Source organism: Rhinoderma darwinii, chromosome 8 (genome assembly GCF_050947455.1).
Source record: "Rhinoderma darwinii isolate aRhiDar2 chromosome 8, aRhiDar2.hap1, whole genome shotgun sequence".
In the NCBI taxonomy this organism is placed as follows: domain Eukaryota; kingdom Metazoa; phylum Chordata; class Amphibia; order Anura; family Rhinodermatidae; genus Rhinoderma; species Rhinoderma darwinii.
Genome location: NC_134694.1, coordinates 119684660 through 119712184, shown reverse-complemented (window position 1 = coordinate 119712184; position 27525 = coordinate 119684660). Strand labels below are relative to the sequence as shown.

The following is a 27525-nucleotide window of genomic DNA, read 5'->3' as shown; positions in this document are numbered from 1 at the left end:
ACCCATGTAAAACATGCAATATAGTTCAGCCTACTAAATCCTTTTCAAACTCAAATAATTCCGAAACGTTTAAAATACAGAATTACATCAACTGTAACACTACCTCGGTAGTCTATGTTATTGAGTGTACCATATGCAGCTTAAAATACATAGGCTGTACTAGCAGAAAATTTAAAACCCGCATCCTGGAACATCTAGGCTATATAAGGAACCCCAATATTTGTAATATATCGAATGTGGCAAAACACTTTATATCATGTCACAACAGAACTATAAAATCATTTATATGCTATGCTATAGAAAAAGTACACCCCCCAAAAAGAGGTGGTGACCTTCAGCATAAAGTCTACCAGAGAGAGGCTTTCTGGATATTTAGACTCAACACTAGAGTCCCCAATGGTCTGAATTTAAAAAAGGAACTCATGTTCCACTATTAACATACAAAAAGTATCAAGTTCACAACAATCGTATAAATCATTTTTCAAATTTGATAGGTGTATAACAGATATTCGACTATAACTAGCCTAAATTTAAACATGGTTTAAGATGAAATAAAGCCACCAACTCATCTAATCATTTGTCATCTGATTAGTTTAAACCAATTACAATTTAATATGACAAGATTTATCCGTATTTGTAAGATTGTCCATAAAGCTAAAAACATCTTTATATTTATATTCCCTTAAATCCCATATTTGTTACACAGACAAAAATATATGTTCCGTCTAGGGTCCCTCTCAACCTGTTTCAAGAGGCTCTCATATAAATAAACCACTGAAAAAGACATCACCAATTTGGTTTAATTAAATGTTCTCCATTTTTCCGGTTCTCGGTTTTTTAAAGTTCACTCTTATTTTTCATAATAACCATTAAAATTTATTTATTTTTTCAGCCTTTTTCTTGATCCAAAGGTCAGAAACTCAATCTCTGCCCAGATTCAAGTTTTTAGCTCACTACCCCCCCCCATTTTTCTATATCGTATACCGACTCTAACGGTTCTCTTATCTTTAATTTTATTTGGTTCATACACCGAAATCTTCAAACTGACAAACCATTATAAACATATACTTTGCCCAGAAACGGTAGAAGCTCGAGACACCCACAAAAAGTATGGGGAAGACATAATTCACTTATTAAGACAAACCATTACCAACATTATTTAAGATTACATAAAGTTTTCAACTAATTACCAGCAATGGTACTAATGTTACTGTTTTCAGTGATTCCTCCATTTATATATATATATATTTTTTCCCTACTTCTCTCTTTCTTCTTCTATTTTTTATGGAAAGAGGCATTATAAGTATATTTGAAATTGGGTCTATATATTGTCTCATATTCTTATAAACATATAGCACCTCCAAAGCTATCTAGGAGGATAGGCACTCCCCTATATTTACTATCGATAATTGCACACAATAAAATAAAAAGAATATACTCACAATTAGGGTTCAATGTAGAAGGAAATTTGAGCATCGGCGTCTACGAATGGCACCACTTCCGGTTTGCGTTCCAACAGGTCCACATGACCCTGAAACGCAAATTAACAACATATAAATTCAACCGGAAGTGACTCTAGTCTCCACGGAAACAAAAATCACAAACAGTTATGCCACTACGCAGCGCTTCTCGCTCCACAAATAAAAATAAAAATGACAAAATAACCTATAGGTTTATACTACCTACTTATTTCTGATCCCCTAATAAAAGTTACAATAATTATTCTCAAGGTACATTAGAGCGTGGCGAGCGCCCATTCTTAGCGCTTCCGGCTCCTGTACAGGGAAAGTGCCCACACCTGAATTCAATTAAGACCTGCTATATATAAAGATACCAATACATGGCAGTCAGTTCATCCCAGCCATGACTAAGAACGCAGCTAGCGTTTGAAACGCGTAGGCTTCCTTCATTTCCTACTTCTCTCCCAGCACCTGAGGACATCATTTCGATTGACCTCTTTTAAATGGATATATTTTTTCATTAAACTTGGAACGAGTTCCTTTTTAGTTACAGCTACGCTGGATCCAAAACCTCTTTCTCTTGAAACTCATACAACGCGTGCCGACGCGAGGATCCGTGCGAAGTCTACAGTACATCAATTTGTACTTACAAGGTGAGCTGGAGGTTCTCCTCTTTTGTTTTTCTACATTACATTTACACACCAAGATGTGCTGCCGACAATGATAATATTTTACTTTTTTAGAACGATACGATCAGCAGATGAACGAGCTTGTTCATCTGCTGATTGCTGCCCTATTTACACAGAGAAATTATCGGCAACGAGCGTTATATGAACGATCGTTTGCCCGTTAATTGCCCAGTGTAAAACCCTCTTTAGAACTCAATGCGCGTTTCGCCCACAGATTCTTTGGAGAAGTACTGAGGTGAAGACCAGCCAGACCTATATTTATAGAACTATAAAGAATCAACCAGGTGTGAATTAATTAATTCCACTATACTAAGCTGTTTACTATGTGGCGCCTTATACAGGTAAACTCCCTATGTTGAGATCACTCCCTATGTTGAGCCCCCTCAAAACCCCCTGAATATGCCAAGCTCCAATTCCCTGTACAGCCGGTAGCCAGGAGCTTTAAATGAGAAGAGGATTGCAAATCAGCCGCTTAAATCTCAAGATCCTAGTAATATTTTTATGATGAGAATACATCTTTATAATTAAAGAGGTTGTCCCAAGATCAACATTTATTTCCTATCCAGAGAAAAGGTGATACATGTCTAATCGCTCGGTGCCCCAATGCTGGGACCCCCACCGATCACTTGAATGGGAGCAGCAGTTGAGCATGTGTGGTGCCACTACATTCAAAGTCTATTGGAGTGACAGAGACAACTAAGGACAGTGCTCAGCTATTTCCGTCAGTCCCATAGACATTGAATAAAGTGGTAGGGTGCATACTTGACTGCTGCTCCATTCAAGCTCCTCCTCACTAAGGGGGGTGCATTAAGGAGGAACCAGCAATCAGACATTTATCACCTATTCTGTGGATAGGTGATAATTGTCGATTCACGGAATACCGCTTTGATACATTTAAATAAATATGGAAAAAATAATATGTATAATATGGGTTGTCCAAGCATTTGTTTACATTCCCCTGTTTAGGGTCCTCATATCTGGGCCACATTGGAGAGCGGTTATAAAGGGCGCCTCTGGAGGACCTGTCCTGTCCTGCATTACACAGACAACACATTGATATGAATGGACACTGTGTAATTCTTAGTTTCCCCTATAGAAGTGTTGCAGGGAAATTGAGCACTTACTGTCAGGTTTCCCCACTGATTAGTTGATCACTGGGGGTCCCAGCCACAGGATTCTTCTTGTTATCAGCTTATTGTCAAGGGACCTTCAAACAAGTATGGATTATGCAAAGTGGAGATAGCCTTTAATGATATGACCTTGGTGATTTCAACATAGTATAGGATGGACCTGCATATATTCTGTATAGATGGAGGACAAGTCCAGAGGTGTAACTTGAAGCTCCTGACCCATAATGTAAAATCTGGAACAGAGCCCCAACCTACCATGTGCCATATCTAATACTGATGTCTTCTTATGAGGCAAAGAATATTTTGGGCCACCTCTCTATCCCCCATAGCTACACTCCCGGGTGGGCCCTCAGAATCATTTCCTCTGGTGGGTCCAAGGGACCCCAGTCCCATACTGTGTGTATGAAATAGCTGTTTAAACCTTTTCCCTAATATATAAAAGCTTCAAAATAAGCCTTCTACAATGTATTTCAGTCTTAAAGAGTGTCTGTGACTAGTTTATTAATTCCCTATGTCCTAGCTAATCTAATAAACGCTATGATGCTGATAACTACAGTGGGATTTTTTTTATTTAAAAAAAACATTTCTTATTTTCAAAGTTATGAGTATTTTTCTAAATATGCTAATTTGGCTATACTTGCCAAATGGGAGGGGACTTTTTCTTTTCACTCTGGGCGGTGTAATGTTTTCTGTATGACGCTGTCCAATCCTCATACAGCTTCTCCCCCTAACCTGCCCAGCAACACAGCGTGTTCTTACAGTATACAGCTTCTATTCCACTGTGTTTTCGATGGGTCATATCTCTGGCTGTTTCACATCTAGATGTTATATGAAATATTAGAATCTCCTCTTTCATATGCCACCAGAACCGCTGTTCTAGGTGGTCCACAGCCTGATATATGGCTATTTGAAGTGATCCCCGTCCCTCCAGCCTCAGTCTCTCACACTGTGTGAAGCAGCTTCATGCTGATTGGAGAGTGTCAGAGGTTGTTAAGATGTCTCCACCCCAGGAGAATCGCTGGTGGTGACACACATTTGTCAAGGCTCGTTTACATATTTGGAAAAAAGCTCATAACTTTTAAAATAATAAACGTTTTGGGACACAATTTTCACTAGTATTATCAGTGTGACAGCGCCTATTAGATTAGCTAGGAGATAGGGTATTACTAAGCTAGTGACAGATCCTCTTTAAGACCAACCCCCCTAAAAAAGAATAATATTATATATATATATATATATATATATATATATATATATATATATATATATATATATATATATACTATTAGGCGGCTACATAAATAGCATGGTTCCCTCGGTAGAAGTATAGATGTCCTACATTCCATATATACTTTTGCTGGAATATATTATAAGTATCTTTCTATCATCATCTGGCAGTCCATATCTGGCAACCATTCAGATCATTTTCTTCTGTACATTGGCAGTTTTTGTTCTTCTCTTTGCCTTTTGCCTGTGATTGAATTTTTCATACACTACTTCAAAGCTCCTATTTCACACAGTTCTGAAAAATGAATTTAAAACATGAATATGATACTTGATTCCAAAGAGCAATCTAGATGATCAGCGAGCAATTTCAGGACTTTTTACTCGGAATAAAACTAAACAGGCCTCTTATTTAAAGGATATAAAAGCTTTATTTATTTTTTACATTTTTTGATTTTCTTTTCATTGTTGGACTTCTTATATTATTAGCCAAATTCGAGCTATCATTCTGTGTTAAGTTCTTCTGAGCTCGAGTCTTTCAGCTTTCCACAATGGAGTTTAACAAGACTATTGCAATGGTGTGAGACCCGGTGGCATGTACGCAGCTGTGCCTTTGTGTAAGCCTCTGTCCATTTTATGTTCTTATTGTTGCCTGAGAATTGAATGTTATAACTTGGAATGGACATTTTCACCAAAAGACTTGTAGTCAACGACTGGGTGATGAACTTCAAAAACGAAACGCTTGCTCTGCTCTTTGCGGCTGACACTATTTTTTATTTTTTTAATTCTTCACAGGTTACTTTTTGCTTTTTTTTTTTTATTTTTTATGTCTCTTTTTATTATGTTGTATCTTTTTTTTTACTCAATGTAGCTTCCTGGTGATGTCATCTTGCAGTTTTCTCCAGCATTTCTCACATATTACCAGCTTTCTTCTCGAACAAAGAAAGCAGCTGAACAAATGTTTACCGTAGATTTACAAGACTGTCTAATAAAACATTTATCTCTTGCTGGAGTTTTATTATGCATTGTTAACATATGCAGGATCAACATATCTTACAGCTTACCTTTTATTGCAAAGATGCTACCAAAGAGCTTGTTGTCTCCGTGCGGCTGTGTTTTTGATACAACACTGTAGGATTATTTTCCACATTGAGCTACCTGCTAATATGTGCTTCTAACTTTTTATTCTGCAAATTAACTTATTTGCAGTAACTTCTAATTATGACGCTATTGAAACGTTGTTTTTATTCTATTGTATCGTTAATTTGTAGAAAATAATACTTAAACATATTTAAAAAATTGCTGCCAAAATTCCAAATAAATAAAGAGAAGACATAGAGAGAATTTATCAAACCAAATTCACATTTCGCAACACAATTTTGCAACTTTTTATTTTTTTACGGCGTTTTTTTGAAAAGTGAGCCGGGCTTTGCTGAAAGGCAGGGTCACCCTTTCCCGAAAGAGGTACTATAATTTGCACCAGAAAGTGGTGGAAATTATAGAGCAAATCTAGCTGGTGTAGATTTGACTTTCTGGCGCTCAGATGGCCATAGATGCGCTTTATTTATTAAGAGGTCTCTAAATAAATTGGGTGCATCTAAGGCTTCGTTCACATCGGCGTTGGGACTCTGTTCATGGATTCCGTCGGAGCTTTCCGTCAGAGGATCCCATGAACGGAATCCAAATTGAAACAAATGTAAATAATAGGTTTCCGTTGGCGTCACCATTGATTTCAATGGTGACGGATCCAGTGCAAATTAAGGGTTCCGTCGTTTTGACAAAATGAATAGTCGACAACGGTACTGATTCCATCAAAACGACGGAACCCTTTAAACAACGGTGACAAATTAAATCCATTTGGTTTCAATGGTGATGCAAATGGAAACCTATAGTTTTAGTTTGGATTCCGTTCATGGGTTCCGCTGACGGGAAGGTCTGACGGAACCCAGCACTCTTTATTTTAAGACTTTATTTCCTGCACATAGTGTGTAGATAGTAAATGTACATACATTGTCATTATGCAGAGCCAAAGTTATTATACATTTAACTATATGTATTGTTACAATATACCTACAAAAGTTATTAGAATTTAGGATTTTAAATTGTATCCTTTTATATTGTGCCGTCCACTGATTTACAATAAAACACTGTGTCTTTGTTCCCACTGCATGAATTTATGATTACATTTGGACAAAATGTATTTATTTTCTTACCTCTATATATCCAGCACTTTGGATGAGAGAAATAAGTACCCCTAAACGCTAAGTCGTACTGCAGGGGTCAGATACCTTTGGCACCAGTGTCACATCCGGCACTTTGGGCATGGTTTGCTGGCACACTTCTATCTCTTAGTGTCCAGAGCCGTTATGTGCCTAAGGGCACTGCAAACACAGCCCTTCATAAGGCGCTTGGCGGTGCTGATCACCAGGAGAGAGAGCAGTACTTCATTTTGTTTGCCGCTGCTGAACATTTGGCAAGCACAAAATACAGCACCGCTCTGTCTCCTGGTGATCAGCGTCTCCAAGTGCATATTGAAGCGCTGCTCTCTCTTAGCGATCAGCACCGCCAGGACATTCAATACCCGATCTGTAGAAGAAAAAGTTAGCAAAAGTTGTCAGCTCTCTCTCCTATGTGCATCCCCCTAGCTGGTGTTCAGTATTCTCTCTCTGTCCTGTGTGCAGCGCCCCCAAGCTGGTGTTCAGTAGCGCCGGTCTCTCCTATGTGCACCCACTACAGTGGTTGTTCTGTAGCCTTGTACACACCACAGATGGACTATCTTTTGCAAAGAAAGTCATGGACAAGGGTTACGCTGAATTATTAGTTTAATTAACTGATAGTTCTATGTGAAATACATGGTAACAGTTTGTCTTATATGACTTTTATATTTGCATGGCACCCTGAGTACCTCATCATTGATTTTTTTCTTTATTTCGGCACAACATGCAAAAAAGGTTGCCCACCCCTGGTGTACTGTATGCATAAATTTAGAAAATAACTCCTAGCAATAGACGTGTGTGTGTGTGTGTGTGTGTGTGTGTGTGTGTGTGTGTGTGTGTGTGTTGATATACGGGTGGGGGGACAGGGCAAAAAACATTATTAGTGCCAAAATGACAACTATAGGGGATATAATCTCTTACTTATCTGGTATTCTAAACAATTATCTGTGCAAAATATCATTAAATGTGTAGTCCAATGAAGCCAATCACCCTTCATCTGCTCTATTAGGTTATGTGGCTGTTGTAGAGGGGGATCTCTTGCTCGAGAGGACTCAGCATAACCATGTATCTTCTGCTCGGCCATGCATTATGAATGGCCCCTTGTGATACCCCATTTCTCCTTCAGCTGCCCACGGCATGAGAGTTCAGGTTCTTGACCCATAGTGATCTGCTTATTTCTTGTGGATACTTATGTAGAGAAGGGCTTGTCCAGATGCAGTTTCATTGGTGAGACAGTGTCATTAGAATGTGGATAAGACTCACCTTGATGATGATGATGATGATGATGATGATGATGATGATGATGATGATGATGATTTCAATGTTTGCTACAATATAAGTAAATGTATTCAGACTGATGTAAAAGAGAACAATGGAAAAAACATATTACCAAATAGATAAGAAAGAAATTTGAAGGATAGATGAGAAGATTCGAGAGGAGAAGGAAAGAAAAAGGAAATGAAAGACCAAAAATGAAAGGGAAAGGAAGTTAAAGGTAAAGAAAGGAGAAAGAAAGGAAAGAGGAAGGAAATAAGAGGAAAGGAAAGCCAATGAAAGAGGAACTGTAAGGAAAGAAAAGAATTGGGTAGAACAGGAAGGAAAGAAAATAGAACAAGGAGGATGGAAGAAAAGTAAGAGGGAAGGAAATGGGAACTTAAAAGGAAAGGAGAAGTTTAGGAATGGAAAAGGGGAATAGAAATGAATAAAGGGAATCAAAAGGAAAGAAGAAAGTGGAAAGAGGAAAGAAATGTAAGCCAATGAAAGAAGAACTATAAGAAAACAAAGGAATGGGGGTAGAACAGGAAGGAAATGGGAAGTAAGAAAATAGAACAAATTAAATGTGGAAGAAAAGGAAGAAGGAAGGAAAGTATGAAAATTAAAAGGGTAACTTAAAAGGAAAGGAGATCTATAGGAATGGAAAGAGGAAGAAAAATAAATTAAAGGAAGGAAAAGAAACGGTAAGAGCAAGAAAAACAGAATAACATAAGGGAAATGGGAGAGAAAAAAAGAAAGGGAAGAAGAAAGAGAGTTGTAGGTTGTGCAGTGTGAATTCTGTCATTAAGATATAAAGATTATTTTAAAGCGAGTTTCTAGGTTCACAGATTTCTTCTTCGTTCACATTATTTGTTTAAGTTTAAATGGGAAATTGAGCCCTGGGATAAGTTAAGTGTTAAATTAACGAAGATCAAAAGACTGTGTGAGGGAAAAGGAAACCTTCAGCAATATTTGCCATTGCATGTCATTTTGTTGTTAAAGCAGCCTTTACATCTACAAACACGAAAAGTCTGTAATTATCAGTGCAATTAATGGAAGCAAAAGGCAAAACGCGTCATGTCTAACAAATTAGCCCATTATGCAGCAAGAAAAATATATATGATTAACATCAATGCTTTTAAGTCAAAGAAAGGAAAGAAAATTGTAAGGCAGCCGAACATAAAAGGAAGCGGCTGGACAAATATATGTACGGGTGAACTGAAATAACCTTCAGTCAAGTCCTGAAAACTGGAAAAGGAGAAAGTTAAAGCAAAACAAATTTTATTTATCTGTGTGTTCCATCCATCAATCTATTAATCTCCACGTCAGGAAAATACAAAAAAAAAAAAAGAATAAATAATTTTAGAGATAAAGTGCCCTTACAATTGAAAGAAAGCCACCAAAATGTAACATAGTGATGATCCGCTATTCTAAAATCAACATTATTCTGGCTTCGAAAATAAGTAATTCTTTGTATAATCAAAAGGTATACGATTTTCCAATATACTTTTTGCATCACTTCCTTGTGGTTTTCAAGATCTCTGCTTGCTGTCATCCAATGGGAACCTTAATTGATTACTTCCAGTGGATACAAATCTGCCCTGGTGATGTGATGGACAGACCTCTAATAACTGTAATCAGTCCTACAGCTATGTGTCCATCACGGAACCATGTGCAGAAGGCTGTAGTTCCTGCGGCTATGTACTATGTGTGTCACCACATGGTGCCTATACATTGCCATATTTAGGAGACAAGTAATGCTTCTACGGTAGGCTGCCTTTATAATACGACATACATAGGATCATGCCCCTGATGCCTTAAATCTGAAAAGAAAAAAACAAAACATCTAGAAGTCTTCATATGAAAATGGAGGCATCCGAAGGTGCAGTAATGTCCCATGAACTTCTTTGGGTGCCTTATTCGAGTGGTTACACTACATGTGCATGAGGTCCAACTGTGGTTTACACTTCCCTACACTAAAAAACAGGTTGGTTTATACTCTCTCACTCTTTCTTTTATATTCTTGGCCTAGATACTGTAAGGGGCTAATACCAGTAAGGCTCGGTACACATCTGCTTTGGAGGCTCCTTTAGGGGTCTCCATCACAGATCCGGCCGAAAATACTGGAAACATTAGCTCAGCATGTTGTGCTATTATTTCTGGTAAAACCACAGACCCATCAATGGAAACCCAACAGAACCCATCAAAGTCAATGGGTTCTATTGGGCGCCGATCATGTCCATCGCAAAACTTTGACTGAGCAGAACAACAGAAAGACCAATGCAGATGTGAACGCTGCCTTCGAATTAAGCTGACTTTAAAAATAATAATTGTTAACAAGCCAAATGTTTTTTTTTCCCCATAATCATTAAATGATCGATTCTGATAATGGATTTCAATGGAAGATTGTTCCAATTGCAGACACATATAGCAGGACCCCGGCAAGAACAGTACTAGTCCTTCTCCATGAATTAGAATATCATCAAAAATTTTATTTATTTCAGTAATTCAATTCAAAAAGTGTCTCTCATATATTCTATAGATTCGTTACACAGAGGGATCTATTTCCAGCATTTTTTTTTCTTTTAATGTTGATGATTATGGGAACAGTTACTGAAAACCCAAAATTTTGTGTCTCAGAAAATTAGAATATTATATGAGCCCAATTTCAAAAATAATTTTTAATACGGAAATGTTGTCCTACTGAAAAGTCGGTCCAGTATTATCCAGTGACATGCACTTCTTTTTCGCGGGGAGTCTTTTTACGTGCCGTTTTTGGAAAACGAGGCATAAAAAAATGCCCCGTCGAAACAGAACGCCGTATTTCCCATTGAAATCAATGGGCAGATGTTTGGAGGTGTTCTGCTTCCGTGTTTTCAGGCGTTTTTCAATGTGTAAATGCCCCGAAATCATAGATCACTCTGTGTGTAATGAATCTATATAATATATGAGTTTCATTTTTTGAATTGAATTCCGGAAATAAATAAACTTTTTGATGATATTCTAATTCATTGAGAAGGACTAGTATATGAGCCCCTTTTATCCAACATCTCGCCATAGAGCACCTTGCATATGCGCCTCTAACAATTCCCTCACAGCTAAAGCAGAATTCACACTACAAACAATGCAGTGTCCACTTAGCCACCCAGTCATCTGATGGAGGATATCCTTTTTAGCCTCCGTCAGGCGGGTATACGTTTGTATATCTCTTTGTGAACTGTATGGAATAGAGCAGTCTCCTTTCATACATTTAGCAAATAAATTATACCGCGCAGTATACTTTTTCTATAACATGGGAGCCTACGGCTGACGTATATGTCATGAAGGTTTCGTGAAGTTCAGACCCAATCCAATGATTTTATAAACAAAGTACTCGGCACACCAATCTGGAGTGAAATCATTTTTCTTCTTAATTTTTTTTTCAGTATATATGTGCAATAATATTAGCACATATATACTGGCAAAAGGAAAATAAGAAAAAATATTTCACTCGAGATTGATGTGCCGAGTACTTTGTATATGTCATGAAATCATCCTGATGTGTATATACCTCCGAAATAAACGGCAAACACAGTGTGAATAGACCCTAAACCAATTTATCTTGTATTTTACCAGTAATTGTGGCCCATGAAATTTCTTAGCACAGTCCCTTACATGCAATCTATCACCATTTCCTCTTAAGATGCAGTGGTTCCCCTTCCCTATAGGCCCCTATGCAGCTACACAGGATATAGATCAATGGGTGTATGTGCAGAGTAGGTTCCCACCTATAGAGGATGCCTTGTCGTGGCAGGTGGGCTCACACAATTTGATCAAAATGCGCACTAAGAACCTCCCTATTGTAAGTAGATTTAGCAGTAATGCATATTTATTTCTATTTAGCGACTTAGGTGACATTGGTGTTTGCAGTGTATCGTTGCCATTTTTTTGTGTGATATATATATAGATAGATAGATATATATATATATATATATGTATATATATATTATAGTAAGTCCTCCTTTTCCAATACCAAGGTTCCTATAGTCAATTATGCAAATAAATCGCTATGTTTATGGATATATTATGTCGCTGTTGTTGTTACAGTACAGTTTATACTGGAACAAAACATAAAGCAAATAATTATTATTTATACTATAGCACTGACAGCATTTCTCCTGCTGTACAGACGGTGTGGGATCCTCAGGTCTATAGGAAATGCATTTGTCATGTGAATCTATAAAGAGGCAGAAAGATATTTTATATTTCAGACGCTCAATTTGATTTTATATTTTATTAAATGTTGCAATCTGATGTAATGTATCCAATGTACGCGAAGAAGAAACCACAAGATGTCAATAAACTGTATCTACTTCTATCCTCACAATTGATGGTTACGGTGGTTGGTTGATTGATCAGCTATGACCATAAACCAGACTCTCTGTCCTGAGTATATATTATATATTAACCTCCAAGAAAGAAGCATTATAAATAATCACTGAGCATGCTGAGAAAAAGGAAAGATACATGGAGTCCATGAAATATTACATATGGTCACATTTCAGCTTCATTGCAGCATTGGTAACATTAGATAAGTCATGACTTTAAAGTTTTCCTAGTCACAAAGTGACATCATCATTACGGAACCAAGAAATGTGAGTGTAAGCTTCCAATGGCACCATGCATGTCAATGTCCACTTGCCATAAGTCACTTAAAGGGGTTGTATATAAAAACAATTAACTAACTCTTATTAGTGATATTGCAACTCATCTCCATTCAGTGAATACCAGACCCAGCCCTTGGACACAAGCTACATCATCACATTTCCTCCATTTAGCTGTTTATCTTGGTTTACTAGTAACGTGAGTCTAATGGATTCTCAAGTTGTCATGGTACCTATCACATGGACTGTAGGAGTAGTCACCCAGCGGTTTATAGACCCTCCCTCTTATGAGCCAGTTCTTACACATAAACTAGTCTCTATTTACTATTCAGAAATGAATAAGAGGTTGTCACAGCCCCGCCTCCTATATAACCAGCATCACTTGGTGATAATATTAACCAAATAAGGGACAGCTTTAATTAATGATCCATCAACTCTAAACTATTTACCTAACTGTTTATCTTCTAGGTCTCATTCACCAACCTCGACCACCTCAAAAAGTCAATAATACTTATAATAATAATAATAATAGTAATAATAATACAAATATATAAAATATTGGTTGCATGAACTATCCATTTTATTAAATGTTACTTTGTTACATTCTGTGTTCCTAAAGGCATTGTCTCTTCACAACAATGTCTTTTTAAAATGAATCTGGCCTGTCGATCACCTGTTTGCCGGCTCCTTAAAGAGAATCTCCAACCAAAACCTTCCATATGGGCAAATAAGGCGTCATGCACACGAGCGTGAATCACGTCCGTGTGACGGCCATTAAAACAACAGCCGTCACATGGACTCATGCATTTCAATGGGGCCATTCACAGGACCGTTGTTTCAACGGAGCGCGTGAACGCTCCATTGAAAAATAGGACATGTCCTATTTTACTGCGTGTCACGCATCCCTCCATAGACTGTGATAACGCGTCCCTCACGGGCCCACCTCAGAAATTGAAAACGGCAGTTTTTCACGTCCGAGGTGGGCTACGCTTGTGTGAAGGAGCCCTAAGGAATTCTATGCGTCAGTCTCTTACCTGTTCTTTTTCTTGCTGCTTCTATCTCTATATATCACACAGGGGCCATTGTATAGCAACAGTCTGAATGAGGCTTCGGTGACACACTTTATCTGCTCTATGGTGATAAGCCCATTCATCCAGAGCTTCCTGTATGATGTCATTACATGGACTGTTCGGCACAGGCTCCATGCGGAGGGGGGCACTTACTTCTATCACAGTTATTGCTGACGATTAGACAGATTGCCGTCAAACAGTTCTAATGGAGAAGATCACAGCTGATCCTCCCTGACTCTATACTTATGTCTTATATTATATAGGAGAATACTGAGGGAAGGATAATGACACTGTCCTCTCTAGCAGGCAGATATTCTACAGGCTGTAACTGCTCATGAGATTGAAAGCATAGCACAGAAGAATGGAAAGCAAGGTGAAATCTAAAATTCAAGAGTGTCTCTGATCAGTAGAGGCCGGAAAAAGGAACGCAGAGCTGGATAGACAATCAGAAGGGGTACAGTAATAGGAAGTTGTTTTTCTGCTGGACTTCTTATATATAAAGTTGCAACTAGCCACACTTAGGGAACGTTCACACAGGGTGGATATACTGCATAAAGGTACTTAGTGTATCCGCCCTCGAGCCCGCAGGGAATACCCAAATTGTGGTGCATTTTTTTTGGACGGAATGTCTGCTGCGGAAAATGGCATGTAAAAAAAAGTCTATACTTACCCGTATTCATCTCGAACTGTCCCTCTGACATCCTGCAGCTCAGCCTCCTGGGATGATGTTTCATTCCATGTGACAGCTGCAGCCCGTGATTGGCTGCAGCAGTCACGTGGGATAAAACGTCATCCCTGGAGGCCAGGCTTGACGCAGGAGCAGAGAGATCTGGGTAAGTATAGTTTTTTTTTTTCTATGTTGTGATTTTGCAGCTTTTCCGCCGCAAAAATTGCAACATCTGCTATATATTGCTGGTTTTACCTCCCCATTAAATTCAATGGGGATAACCCGCAACAGAAAACCAGCGATTCCTGAAACACAATTGACATGCTGCGGATTTAAAAAAAAACGCACCGCAGCTCAATTTATGAACGGTTTTTCTGCGTTTTTTTTTACGCAGCGTGTGGATGAGATTTGTTCAAAATCCGCAGTATTTACTCTACGTGTGAACTTACCCTTATAGATGGGCAACATAATAGAGGGGGACCCTAGCAGAGAACCCCTTCTATCAAGTTCTTAGGCCCTAATAGGAAGGTTGTCTTCATGAGATAGATTTTCCTAGAATTCCCTGGTAATACATAAAAATAACAATAACATAAAAATAACAATATGTAACAATTTGATCCATTTCCATTACATTGTGACCTATTTTTTCTCCTTAGAATATAAGTATAACTCCTGTATAATTTTGTATGACTGTTTTGTCATCAGTCTGTAAGTGCCAATCCCTTCACTTAACTTTGAAAACAAGGTTATCCAATATTTGATATGGTTTTTATGCTGGTAAGTGCCCTTCCTCTGGTACCTTTATATTGGAGGACACATTAAATATTTACAGCAAATTAAATAAATCTACTTTCTAAGGTGCAAAGCTGTTAACTACCCAATAAGAGAACACAATTCTGAAATTAGTAACTTAAACATTAATCACATTCTGAGTCAAATGAATATTTAAATAACTATGCTGTCAGCAAAAGCTATTATTATATTCATAATATATTCATTATTGCCTCTCCCTGGATTTAAATAGGCTTTTTGCTGTAAACAGTTTAAAAGTGATGCAGGAGAATAATTTATATGTATTACACTTAAAAAACGAGCGGAAACTGATAGTTCTTATGTATTCTCCCGTATTAAGATTTAAAGGGAACCTGTCACATTCCTCATGATGCCCCCTACGGCCCTGTTCACACAGAGGTTTTTTTGCAGGCAGAAAAAAATCTGCTTCAGAATTTTGAGCCAGATTTTGAACTGCTTGCGATTTTTTTTCTGCATTATTCGCAGCGTTTTTCGCCCACTACCATCAAAGCTAATGCAAGGACCGCAAGCCAAAAACGGAAAGGATTGCCGCAAGTTTTTTTCAGACTCCCATTGATTCAATGGGAGGTCAGAGGCAGAAACTGCGGCAAGAAAGGACATGGCAATTTTTTTTTTGGTCTTTTACCCCGCTAGTGGCCAAAAGCCGCCCAGGAAAAAAAATGCATCTGCCTCCCATTAAAACCTATTGGGAGCGATTTCAGCTATTTTTGGCGCTGATTCCGACGTGGTTTCTGCATCAAAAAATTTGTGTGAACAGGGCCTATGAGATAACAGGTTTCCTTTAGTTTGATAATATAATTTTTCTTTTTTTAACCCCTTGGTGACACTGCCAGGTCTCGATTTTTCATTTTCGTTCTTCCAATGTCGCATTCCAAGGGCTATAACTTTTTTATTTTTTCTTCGACATAGCCATAGTAGGGCTTGTTATTTGGTGGTACGAGTTGTAATTTTTAATAGCATCATTTAATTGTACCATATAATGTACTGGGTAAGTATGGAAAAAAACAGCAATTCCTTCATTGTTTTTTGCATTCCGTTTTTACACAGTTCACCGTGTAGCAAAATGAGGTATTTGTTTCATTCTGCGGGTCAATATGATTATGGTGATACCAAATTTGTATCGTTTTTTTATGTTTTACTACTTTTACAAGAAAAAACGATTTGTTAAATAAAACTTGTTTTGTCGCCATATTCTGAGATCCATAACTTTTTTATTTTCCGTCAGTGAAGCGATGAGAGAGCTTGTGTTTTGTGGGGTAAGCTGTAGTATTTATTGGTAGCATTGCGTGATTTTTTTATGACATTTTTTCAATTTTATTCTGGGAAGCGGTGACCAAAAAATAGCAATGTGGTCGCTTCTGACCGTGGCAACTGAATGGTTAAATGGCCGGGATCGAGTTATCTCTGATTCTGGCCGTTGCAGGCGTGTGTCAGCTGTTTGAACCAACCTGCACATGCCGCATATGGTGTGGGCATACATCCTACGTAATAATACATCAGAAGGGGTTAAAAACATGAAATTAATAATAATAATAATAATAATAATAATAATATTAATAATAATAATGTGAAAAATAATAATAAAAAAATATGACAGTATTTTATGTGTAATATATTTATAAACATTTCTTTTTTTATTGTTGGTGCACAAGGGCGTACATCCCATAGAGACAGGCCATGTGGCTGCGGTGGGGCCTTTGGATAGAGAAGACCAAGTCCTGGTTGGTCTCATTCCATTACTGTTAGGTGGTTACAATCTGTGCATTATTTCCATCTACAGAGGAACTGTGCGGAATTGGCCCAAGCGTTATGGAAATGGTGTGGAGGGGGGAACAGACACCAGACCCTTCTGTCCTTCTGTATGTCAAAATCCATGCCTCTAATGGTGGGCCCAGTTTGATCTTTTCTGTGGGGTTCCTTCTCCTCTATGTATGCCACTGCTGATGCTTGTTAGGGTATGTGCACACGGGCTATTTTCAGCCGTTTTTCAGGTCGTAAACGTCCCGAAAAATGGCTGAAAAATCGGAAGCAGAACGCCTACAAACATCTGCCCATTGATTTCAATTGAAAATACGGCGTTCTATTCCAATGGGGCGTTATTTTAGGCCTCATTTTCAAATAACGGCGCGTAAAAAATATGCCCTGTAAAAAGAAGTGCATGTAACTTCTTGAGCCGTTTTTGGAGCCGTTTTGCATTGACTCAGTTCCAAAAACGGCCGTAGAAAACGCAGCAAAGAACGCTTGCTGATTAAAAAATGGCTGAAAATCAGGAGATGTTTTCCCTTGAAAACAGCTCTGTATTTTCAGCCATTTTTTGTTAACCGCTTCCCGACCGCCCACAGTAAATGCAAATGGGTGGTCTCAGAGTAGCGCTGACACCCGGATCGCACTGTTAACCCCTGCCTCTGGTCCCAGAAACTTTCTGAATGCTGTTTTGAATACTTTGAGGGGTGCAGTTTTTAAAATGGGGTGATTTATAGGGGGTTTCTAATATTTAAGGCCCTCAAAGCCACTTCACAACTGAACTGGTCTCTGTAAAAATCGATTTTTGAAATTTTCTTGAAAATGTGAGAAATTGCTGCTAAAGTTCTAAGCCTTGTTACGCTTTAGAAAAATAAAATAATGTTCAAAAACGCTGCAAATATAAAGTAGACATATGGGGTATGTGAAATAGTGACTATTTTGTGTGGTATTAATATCTGTTTTACAACCAGATACATTTAAAAAGAGAAAAATCATAATTTTTGTAAATTTTCTTTCAATTTTGGTGTTTTCAACAAATAAGCAATGAATTTATTGACCAAATTTTTCACTAACATAAAGTACAATATGTCACGAGAAAACAATCTCAGAATCGCTTGGATAGGCAAAAGAATTCCAGAGTTATTACCACATAAAATGACAAATGTCAGATTTGAAAAAATGGGGCTGGTCCTGAAGGCCAAAATGAGCTCGGTCCTGAAAGGGTTAAGCGTGTGAACATACCCTTACTATTTACTGCAATGTGAACATTGAAAAGTTGATAAAAACTATTGCACCTACAACTATTGATTATTGTTGAGATATTTTAGGCACGCAAATTATTTTACCTATTTTTCTCAGGAACATATTTAAAGACTGCAATAAAATAATTACATAATGTTAAGGAAACAAAAATCAAGAAGCGTCTGCACAATGGACATGTTCTTCCACTGCTCGTCCACATTCTCCTCACCCAAGCTCCATTATTAGTGCAAAGTTGCAGCCCATCCAAATTCTCGTCTTTAGTCACCATTTGAGTTAAAATATGACAGGACCAGTTTTGCATTGATTTCCAGACTAAAATGTGCTGTATCTCAAAGTATATGTTTGCAAAAGCTGACCGGAATAGTGGCAATTGGGAAGAGACAGGAAAACGGTATGTTTAAGTCTATATTTTGCCCTTACCTTAATTGCCAATTTGGCTTTGACCGAAAAACACCCAAATTGAGGGAAACGGCTCACACGGTTCTTTACACAGCGGACAATAGAGTGGACAATAGAGTGGACAATAGAGTGGACAATAGAGTGGACAATAGAGTGGACAATAGAGAGGACAATAGAGTGGACAATAGAGTGGACAATAGAGTGGACAATAGAGTGGAAAATAGAGTGGAAAATAGAGTGGACAATAGAGTGGACAATAGAGAGGACAATAGAGTGGACAATAGAGTGGACAATAGAGTGGACAATAGAGTGGACAATAGAGTGGACAATAGAGTGGACAATAGAGTGGAAAATAGAGTGGAAAATAGAGTGGACAATAGAGTGGACAATAGAGAGGACAATAGAGTGGACAATAGAGTGGACAATAGAGTGGACAATAGAGTGGACAATAGAGTGGACTACATAATACAATAGTCTGCATGGACTTCTGGTCTTCATGAGCTATATTCACTTTTTGTATATTCAGATGCCACCACTTGCCCGTGATTGGGACAATTCCATGTCTTGAGGAACGTTCTGTATCTTTCTCAAGCTTTTAGGCATCATGTTTTCGATGGCTCATGGAGGAAATACTTCATCTCATTGTTTGAGTCTCAAAAGATAAATACACACAATTTCTTGTTTTTCCAAATCAGGAACTTAATTGGAAATTCTTCTAAAAGTGGGAGAATCTATATGGTTATATAAAACAAGGAATGTAATGTGGAGTCTAATGGTCGTCCTGTTAAAAGGACATGTCTATAAATCTTTCTCCAAACACATCAATAAGGTACTAACAGTAAGTGCACAACTCAAAGGAGGATGGAAATGTCTTGTAAACATTAATGGAATCTAAGAGCGCTGAAAAGGCGAATGGGAACCATGTTTGCGGTTACATACCGCTGCACACAGGAAGCCTTCTATAAAAATGCCCAATTGGGTTATTAATCATTAACACTATGGTGCCACCTAATTCATACCAATACAAAACACAGTGTACCTAATAATAAAGGGATTGGCACCATCCAGGACTGTGCCCCATCTGCACAAGGGCCCCATCCAATCTGCATGGTGGGCACCTATGTTATGTACACCCTTGTGAGAAATGCAAAATAGGCGACTTCTTCAGTATAAGTTACATAGTTACATAGTTACATAGTTACATAGTTAGTACGGCTGAAAAAAGACACATGTCCATCAAGTTCAACCAAGGGAAGGGAAAAGGGAAGGAAAAATTTCTACACATAGGAGCTAATATTTTTTTGTTCTAGGAAATTATCTAACCCTTTTTTAAAGCCATCTACTGTCCCTGCTGTGACGGCTCCTGCGGTGTCTACTGTCCCTGCTGTGACGGCTCCTGCGGTAGGCTATTCCATAAATTCACAGTTCTCACTGTAAAGAAGCCTTGTCGCCTCTGCAGCTTGAACCTTTTTTTCTCCAGACGGAGGGAGTGCCCCCTTGTTTTTTGAGGGGGTTTTACAAGGAACAGGATTTCACCATATTTTTTGTATGTGCCATTAATATATTTATATAAGTTAATCATGTCCCCCCTTAGTCTTCTTTTTTCAAGGCTAAATAGGTTTAATTCTTTCAATCTTTCCTCATAACTTAAATTCTCCATGCCCCTTATTAGCTTCGTTGCTCTTCTTTGTATTTTTTCCAACTCCAGGGCATCCTTTCTATGAACTGGAGCCCAGAACTGAACTGCATATTCTAGATGAGGCCTCACTAATGCTTTGTAAAGTGGCATTATTACATCCCTGTCCCGCGAGTCCATGCCTCTTTTAATACACGACAATATCCTGCTGGCCTTTGAAGCAGCTGATTGACACTGCATGCTGTTATTGAGTTTATGATTTACAAGTACACCCAGATCCTTCTCAACAAGTGAATCCGCCAGTGTAGCGCCCCCTAGGACATATGATGCATGCAGGTTGTTGGTACCAAGATGCATAACTTTACATTTATCTACATTAAACTTCATTTGCCAAGTGGACGCCCAAACACTTAGTTTGTTTAAATCTGCCTGTAATTCATGAACATCTTCCATAGTCTGAACTATATTACATAGCTTGGTGTCATCTGCAAAAATAGAAATAGTGCTATTAATCCCTTCCTCTATATCATTAATAAATAAGTTGAATAATAGTGGTCCCAGCACTGAACCCTGGGGTACACCACTTATAACCGGGGACCATTCAGAGAAGGAATCATTGACCACAACCCTCTGGATACGGTCCTTGAGCCAATTCTCAATCCAATTACAAACTATATTTTCTAAACCTATAGTCCTTAATTTACCCATTAGGCGTCTATGGGGGACAGTGTCAAATGCCTTTGCAAAGTCTAAAAACACTAAATCCACAGCGGCCCCTCTGTCTAGACTTCTGCTCACCTTTTCATAAAAACAGATTAGGTTAGTTTGACAACTTCTGTCCTTAGTAAAACCGTGCTGGCTGTCACTTATAATGCTATTTATTGTCACATAATCCTGTATATAGTCCCTCAATAGCCCCTCAAACATTTTCCCCACGATGGATGTTAAGCTTACTGGTCTATAATTACCCGGGGAAGACCTAGAGCCCTTTTTGAAAATAGGCACCACATTTGCCCTCTGCCAGTCCCTTGGCACTATACCAGTCACTAGAGAATCTCTGAATATTATGAAAAGGGGGACAGAAATAACTGAACTAAGCTCTTTAAGAATTCTAGGGTGTAACCCATCTGGTCCCGGAGCCTTGTGCACATTTATTTTATTTAATTTAGCTTGGACCATCTCTACATTCATCCAATTCAGTATATCAACTGATATATTAACAGCACTGGCACCGGCTACATCAGCTGCTCTTTCTTCTGTTGTATATACAGAGCTAAAGAACCCATTTAGTAACTCTGCCTTCTCTTGATCCCCTGTGATCAACTCCCCATTACCATTATCTAGGGGTCCTACATGTTCAGACCTTGGCTTTTTTGCATTTATATGCTTGAAGAATTTTTTAGGATTTGTTTTACTATCCTTGGCCACCTGCCTTTCATTTTGTATTTTTGCTAATTTTATTACATTTTTACAGATTTTATTAAGCTCTTTATATTTTACAAAGGCTACAGCTGTACCCTCAGATTTGTATTTTTTAAATGCCCTTTTTTTGTCATGTATTGCCCCTTTCACAGAAGGTGTAAGCCATGTGGGGTTTAATTTGAGTCGTTTATACTTATTACCTGTAGGAATAAATTTTGCACTATAATAACTCAAAGTAGATTTGAAAATCTCCCATTTATCATTTGTTCCATTATTTGACATTAGTTCTTCCCAGTCTATATCCTGAATTGCAGCCCTCATCCTGGGGAAATTGGCTTTCTTAAAATTAAATGTTTTTGCCCTCCCAGCCTGCGTTTGTTTTTTACAGTATAGGTAAAATGTAACTATATTATGATCACTGTTACCGAGGTTTTCACGAACATTGACATTCCCAACAAGATCTGCATTATTAGAAATGACCAGATCCAACAGAGCTTCACCTCTAGTCGGGTCTTCCACAAACTGGCCCATAAAATTTTCCTGCAACAGGTTGAGGAAATGTCTCCCCTTTGCAGTTGAAGCCGAACCATGACACCAATTAATATCCCGGAAATTAAAATCTCCCATTATCACTACAGTACCCGCCTGTGCAGCCCGCTCCATCTGTTTATATATCTGACCTTCCATCTCCTCAGTTATATTGGGGGGTCTATAGATTACACCAAAAGTAATTTTTTCAGTGATCACCTCCCTTTCTAGTTCCACCCACAAGGTTTCAACCTCCTCACAGTCTTCACCCACTATTGTCTCTTTCACACTCGCCTTCATATCACTTCTCACATACAGACATACACCACCACCTTTCCTATTTGTCCTGTCTTTACGAAAAAGTGTAAAACCCTGTAGATTTACAGCCCAGTCATGTGAAGAGTCCAGCCATGTTTCAGCAACACCAACTATATCTATATTTTCTTCCAGTATCAAGGCCTCCAGCTCCCCCATTTTGCTTGCTAGACTTCTGGCATTTGTGAACATACACTTTAACTTGCCTGTCAGTTTTTCACTTTTATTATCAGAAATGTGATTTGACATTAATCGGTCCTTTTTATTTACACTGATGTTTTGTAACGAAAGGATCTCCTTATCTTGTTGTCTAGTCCTCTCCCCACATTCTGTTTCTCCCCCCACCAATATAGTCTGACCCCTCTCTAACCTGGCTACCCCTTTTTTTTCTACATTGACCTCCCTCCTCAGCCCTAGTTTAAAAACTCCGCCACCCCAGCTAGAATTCTCTCCCCCAGCACAGCGGACCCCCTTCCATTTAGGTGCAAATCATCTGCAGAATACAGTTTGTACCCCAATGAAAAGTCAGCCCAGTGCTCTAGGAACCCAAATCCTTCTCCTCTACACCAAGACTTCAGCCATGCATTTAACTCCCTAAGCTCCCGCTGTCTTTCCTGTGATGCGCATGGCACAGGCAGTATTCCTGAGAATACAACCTTGGAGGTCCTTCCCTTCAGCTTGTAGCCTAGTTCTTTAAAATTATTCTTAAGGCTCCTCCACCTACCATTTATTCTGTCGTTGGTACCGACATGGACCACGACAGCTGGATCATCACCAGCCCCTCCCAGCAATTTGTCCACCCGTTCCACCACATGCCAAACCCTGGCACCAGGGAGACAGCAAACCATTCGGTTGAGGCGGTCTTGGCGACAAATTATTCTATCCGTCTTCCTGATTATAGAATCCCCTACGACTATCAATTGTCTTGGCTTGCCTGCATTACCATCCCTCCGACTACTAGCTGGGCTGTTCTCCCGGCTGTTAGGGAGATCAGTATCCACTAGGGCTGCCTTTTCTGAGACTGACACCCTCGCATCATCACCCAACCTGGCAATTTTGCTTGGAATACCAGAAACCGGATCGGCCTTCCTTGTCTTTGACCCCTTTCTACTGCCCCTAACTACATTAACCCAGCTACTTACCTGATCCTGCTCACCCATGTCTTCACCCTCCAGTTCTAACCCACTAACTGCATGCTCTGTGAGCAGCAAGCTCCGCTCAAAATTGTCTATCCTCCTCAGTGTTGCATTCTGCTCCTCCAGATCTCTAATACGAGCTTCCAGGTGAACAACATGCTCACATCTGCCACAGAGATATTCACCCTGGAACTCCGGCTCCAGTCGTGTATACATATGACAAACTGTGCACTGAAGAAAACCTCCAATCTTGCTATCCATTATCCAAGTTACACCAAAACAGCGAACAATTGTCAAAGAAAAAGAAGAGTACTTACTGGGGCTTCAACTCCTCTTTTCAACTCCGGTTTTAGAACTCCACTTAGTTCACAAGCCACTTAAACCACCAAGCTCAGAAAGAGCAAGCTCAAAATGAGGTCTGCTGACTAATTTATACCACCTGTGTCCAGTTAACCCCTTCCCCCTCGTCAGCTGTTCGGCTGGAACGAATCTGTGTCCAGTTAACCCCTTCCCCCTCGTCAGCTGTTCGGCTGGAACGAATCTGTGTCCAGTTAACCCCTTCCCCCTCGTCAGCTGTTCGGCTGGAACGAATCTGCAAGGGAAAAAAAAAAAAAAAAATTTACAAATTTTTTTTTTAAATTGTGTGAGTTTTTGCTATCTTCTATTTGCTAGCAATCAAAACAGATTCACAAACACAGAAATACAGCAACACAATACAGAAGTACAGCAACACAATCCGGTTTTAGAACTCCACTTAGTTCACAAGCCACTTAAACCACCAAGCTCAGAAAGAGCAAGCTCAAAATGAGGTCTGCTGACTAATTTATACCACCTGTGTCCAGTTAACCCCTTCCCCCTCGTCAGCTGTTCGGCTGGAACGAATCTGTGTCCAGTTAACCCCTTCCCCCTCGTCAGCTGTTCGGCTGGAACGAATCTGCAAGGGAAAAAAAAAAAAAAAAATTTACAAATTTTTTTTTTAAATTGTGTGAGTTTTTGCTATCTTCTATTTGCTAGCAATCAAAACAGATTCACAAACACAGAAATACAGCAACACAATACAGAAGTACAGCAACACAATCCGGTTTTAGAACTCCACTTAGTTCACAAGCCACTTAAACCACCAAGCTCAGAAAGAGCAAGCTCAAAATGAGGTCTGCTGACTAATTTATACCACCTGTGTCCAGTTAACCCCTTCCCCCTCGTCAGCTGTTCGGCTGGAACGAATCTGTGTCCAGTTAACCCCTTCCCCCTCGTCAGCTGTTCGGCTGGAACGAATCTGTGTCCAGTTAACCCCTTCCCCCTCGTCAGCTGTTCGGCTGGAACGAATCTGCAAGGGAAAAAAAAAAAAAAAAATTTACAAATTTTTTTTTTAAATTGTGTGAGTTTTTGCTATCTTCTATTTGCTAGCAATCAAAACAGATTCACAAACACAGAAATACAGCAACACAATACAGAAGTACAGCAACACAATCCGGTTTTAGAACTCCACTTAGTTCACAAGCCACTTAAACCACCAAGCTCAGAAAGAGCAAGCTCAAAATGAGGTCTGCTGACTAATTTATACCACCTGTGTCCAGTTAACCCCTTCCCCCTCGTCAGCTGTTCGGCTGGAACGAATCTGTGTCCAGTTAACCCCTTCCCCCTCGTCAGCTGTTCGGCTGGAACGAATCTGCAAGGGGAAAAAAAAAAAATAAATTTACAAATTTTTTTTTTAAATTGTGTGAGTTTTTGCTATCTTCTATTTGCTAGCAATCAAAACAGATTCACAAACACAGAAATACAGCAACACAATACAGAAGTACAGCAACACAATCCGGTTTTAGAACTCCACTTAGTTCACAAGCCACTTAAACCACCAAGCTCAGAAAGAGCAAGCTCAAAATGAGGTCTGCTGACTAATTTATACCACCTGTGTCCAGTTAACCCCTTCCCCCTCGTCAGCTGTTCGGCTGGAACGAATCTGTGTCCAGTTAACCCCTTCCCCCTCGTCAGCTGTTCGGCTGGAACGAATCTGCAAGGGAAAAAAAAAAAAAAAAATTTACAAATTTTTTTTTTAAATTGTGTGAGTTTTTGCTATCTTCTATTTGCTAGCAATCAAAACAGATTCACAAACACAGAAATACAGCAACACAATACAGAAGTACAGCAACACAATCCGGTTTTAGAACTCCACTTAGTTCACAAGCCACTTAAACCACCAAGCTCAGAAAGAGCAAGCTCAAAATGAGGTCTGCTGACTAATTTATACCACCTGTGTCCAGTTAACCCCTTCCCCCTCGTCAGCTGTTCGGCTGGAACGAATCTGTGTCCAGTTAACCCCTTCCCCCTCGTCAGCTGTTCGGCTGGAACGAATAGAAGTACAGCAACACAATCCGGTTTTAGAACTCCACTTAGTTCACAAGCCACTTAAACCACCAAGCTCAGAAAGAGTTACATAGTTACATAGTTACATAGTAGTTCCGATATAGTTTTATTATTACCGTTTCCTATGATATTTTTAGTAACTCTAAACCCTACATTGTATAGAGGACTCTGTACGGAGAGCCTCCTGTCATCGGGCAAGGGACTACAGCGAGTTAAAGATCTGGCACTGGAAGAGGGTAGGGTCTGATCTATTGGAGGATGGGGGATGTGATGACATGGACTGAAGGTTTTATACAATGCATTCTATATGATGTATGTGTAGGCTGGCCCACAGCTACAGGTAAGCATCAAGGGGGACTAAGTGACCAAACAAGACAGAATTATAAAAAAATATATAACAATTTGAAAATAATGATAGATCCCCTTCTAATAAAAGATTATAGGTATACTCCTTGACATTACCAGAGACGCTGACCATAGAAGTGTTTGGTGAGTCATTACTGGATTATAAGGAGGTCAAAATGAGCAAATACTCTAGAGTCTCCACTACTGAGGTGCAGAGGGGTAACTTGAAGCTCCTGAGCCCCACACCTACCATGTGCCATTTTATTACGTGACAAAGGGGCCTTTGGGGCCCTCTCCATCATCGGGGCCCGGGTACCGCCGTTAACTCTGCATTTCCTTTAGCTACATCCCTGTTAAGGTGCCTACTCAGTTCTACTCTCCGCATTGTCCACCTACAAGTCTCTGGCGCATTGTTAGAATACCCAGAACCTGAATGATGTTATCTAGTTTTGTACTCTTTATATATTATAGCTGCATATATTTAATCTTGCATCGTTAGACAGGTTTTTTTTTCCTGCGTTAGTAACCCTTCCTTCCACCAAAAATTAGGGGATTGGGTGGAGTGTCTTTTGTTGCACTTAAAGGGGTTGCTTGAGCATGGGGAGGTTTTTCCACATAATAGGTCGATGGTATATGATCGTGGGGGTCTGGTACCCAGACCCCGCACCGATCGGCTTCCTCCGGGGCACCAGATGTCTGCGCCGGAAGCAATGGCTACTGTCACAGTATAGGTCTGCTCCTATTCAAGTGAATTAGCCACTATGCAGTGTACGGAGCCATTTGCTTCTGGTCCTGAACACTGCATAACATCCGGTACCCGGAGGCAGCCGGAGCCACTGACCGCTGCGGGGTCTGGGTGTCGGACCCCACCGATCATGTACTAGTGACCTATCCTGTGGATAGGTCATCTGTATGAAAAACCGTCTCGTGCCTGGACAACCCCTTTAACCCTTGGTGGCTGCTCCCATACGTGTCTAGTAAGCGAGGTATATCTTACATCAGGTCCTCCTCAACACGTGCTCGGGTGAACATGCAGAGACGATTTTATAAACAGCCATTGCCTTGTAGTTCCACAGTAACTAAAGCCTCATGACTTTCTGCAGGAGTTAAATAAATCAAACCTATTTAGTAACTCACTTATAAAGAATGACCTTTATGACTGTCGAAATGCAAAAACCAAAGAAGCATTCAAATTGCAGCTATAAGGA

General features: G+C 39.3%; 2 long non-coding RNA genes across 2 annotated transcripts in view; both read right to left on the bottom strand.

Annotated features, from left to right (window-relative positions):
* LOC142659960 (uncharacterized) overlaps positions 1 to 27525 on the bottom strand; it is a 571922-nt gene that overhangs the window by 315402 nt on the left and 228995 nt on the right. The window lies entirely within an intron of this gene.
* On the bottom strand, positions 23996 to 25939 carry LOC142658901 (uncharacterized). Its single transcript, XR_012850217.1, has 6 exons — positions 25718 to 25939; positions 25376 to 25619; positions 25034 to 25277; positions 24641 to 24935; positions 24299 to 24542; positions 23996 to 24200 (listed from the first exon to the last, which is right to left on the bottom strand). It is a non-coding gene; the product is annotated as an uncharacterized LOC142658901 (long non-coding RNA).